Here is a 2,749-nt window from a genome sequence, read left to right on the forward strand (position 1 = left end):
CAACGGCTGATAAGCGAATGCTCTTATACAAATCAGCCGGGGTGGACAAAATCAACTACCTTAGAGCAGAATTGCAGTCAGGATGCTTACGCTAGACTTCAGGACACTGACGGCACCTTTGGGCATTTTGAGGATCCTGGAGGTGATCTTCACATGTATCACTTTCAGCTAGGTTGCATCAGTGGGCCACGGCTTTGGCTCCTTTTGGATATGGTGCATGTTCACATGGTGCTTCTGCTTCTGTGTCACCATCCTCATTTTGGTCTTGGAATTCACCAGCCTCAGCTCAAAGCTGTCCATCTCCTGGCGTGATTTTACAACCGCATTTGTCATGCTGGCAACTCTAATGGTGTGTACCGATTACTACCAGTGTCCACTCTCTCTCTCTCTCTCTCTCTCTCTCTCTCTCTCTCTCTCTCTCTCTCTCTCTCTCTCTATATATATATATATATATATATATATATATATATATATATATATGTATATATATACAATTGAATTAAACAATACTCTTATTGATCTCAAAGGGAAATCAATGCAGTAACTTGTTTTTTTTAAACAGGTGTCTTAGGTGTTGATAGCTATAGGCAGGAAGGATTTTCTGTAGCGGTCTGTCTTGCACCAGACCTGTAGAAGCCTTTTGCTTCTCACTCACTGTTCGTTCAAAACTCCTCTATAGAGGATCCTCACTGTTGTCGGTAATTTAATAAGTCCACATTACATAATACAAAATAATCTATTGTTGAAACAAATTTTGAAACAGGAAAAATGTAGAATTAAAATATTTCTGACAATAATCCTTTGAATGAAAAAGATATAGCAAAACGAAATTGAAAATGGTGAAGAAGTTTATTTTAAAAGCACAAAGTCAATGTATGTAAAATTTGAACTAAATTTTTTTACTATATTAACAATTTCTGCTAGATGTAATGCCATAACTAAAATCAAGTTATGTGGCTCATTTTAGTTTTCAACTCCATAGCATATATCATACCCCATATATCTTTTTCTAGTCATAGGTTATACAAAATATATTTAATTTGAACATAATGCTTAAGAGATTAAACCGTATTCTGTGACCAAGAAGCTTCTACAGGTTTTCACAGCAACGGTGATCTACTCCACCTTCTACGCCTGTAGTACTTGTGGCAGACAGATTGGTGCCAGCACAATCTCCTCCCTGACAATCATCCTGTATTCTGTTGAGATGGAACTGATTCGTGCCCAATCTAGTGAAACTAGAGGGTTTCTCTCCACTGTGCCTGGCCAGCTCAAAGTTCTGGAGGCTTTTATGGCCTGTATCATCTTCATCTGTTTGTATTTCACTCCCTACTCATATTTTTCAGGTCTCAAGTGGTGTGTTGCTGTCTACTCCATTTGTTTTATTTTTTCCTTCCTTGTCATTATTTTAGCTATTGTTCGCCTGCCAGGCCGCTTTCCTGAAACTTTTAACAAAGTTCTGATAGTCTGCAATGTGCTGGCCGTGTTGATGTACATCACAGCTGTCATCATCTGGCCTGTCTACTGCTTTCGGAACTTTGCCAGACCAAATCCTTGCTCTCTGTACTGTTATTGGAATTATCTTGTTGTTGTCTCTGTTCTGTCCTCTTTTAACTTGAGTGCCTACATCGCGGACACAATGTATTCTTTAAAGCCAGCCTTCACCACTCAAACATAAGCACCTTGATGTTTTGATTTTAATGTGAAGGTTTTGTTTTTAACATGATTGTTTTTTTTGAAAAAGCTTTTAAGAGATAAATTTCACAACATAATCACAGTCCCATCTGTTTGTATTTTACAAGCATTCTGCAGATTTTTAGTTATAATCTTGAAACCAGGGGGAAATGGTATTATATTTTTAAGTATGAAAATAACAACACTTTTTAAATTATCTGTAAATTCTTGCCAAAATACTGGTTAGCATGTTTGTTTTAGCACATCAGAAGGAGAAACATAGCAGCTTTTGAGTTAAAAATGACAGTGAAAAAAGTTGAAGCTCTTATGCAAAGTTGATCTGAACATCCAACCGTCTTCAATTTGTCCATTAAACTCATGTGGGCTAGTACCTATCTCAAGCATACTGGAAATGAGTCCATCACAAGGGAACATGACACGTGGCAACCATTAATGCACACTGGCAGTTTCAGGTTACCAATTAACTTCACCTTATTGTTTTTTTTTTATTGTGGGGGGAAGCGAAAGCAACAGAGAAAAACCAGGCATGCATGGAGAACTGTCTAACTCCATGAGGAAAGATCCTAGATCAGGATTTGAACCGAGGACCTTATTGCCACAGGGCAGCAATGCTAAAAACGGTGTTACCTCACAGCCTACTAATTGATAAACTTTGAAAATTACTTAGATATCATGGTACTGTACTGATTTGGTACTGCTATAGTGTTGTACTTTTCTTTTTTTTATCTACAGGTGCTGGTCATAAAATTAGAATATCATGAAAAAGTAGATTGATTTCAGTAATTCCATTTAAAAAGTGAAACTTGTATATTATATTCATACATTACATACAAACTCATATATTTCAGATGTTTATTTAGTTTAATTGTGATGACTACAAATGACAACAAATGAAAATCTCAAATTCATCATATCAGAAAATTAGAATATTGTGAAAAGGTTCAAAATTGATGGCCCCTGGTGCCACACTCTAATCAGCTAATTAACTCAAACCACCTGCAAAAGCCTTTAAATGGTCTTTCAGTCTAGTTCTATAGGCTACACAATCATGGGG

General features: G+C 36.7%; 1 pseudogene; it reads left to right on the forward strand.

Annotated features, from left to right (window-relative positions):
• LOC119777704 lies at positions 1–2,413 on the forward strand (annotated as a pseudogene).
• Positions 2,414–2,749: the final 336 nt, after the last annotated feature.

The sequence above is a fragment of the Cyprinodon tularosa genome, unplaced genomic scaffold (assembly GCF_016077235.1).
Source record: "Cyprinodon tularosa strain WSP-4 unplaced genomic scaffold, ASM1607723v1 ctg126, whole genome shotgun sequence".
NCBI classification, from domain to species: Eukaryota; Metazoa; Chordata; class Actinopteri; order Cyprinodontiformes; family Cyprinodontidae; genus Cyprinodon; species Cyprinodon tularosa.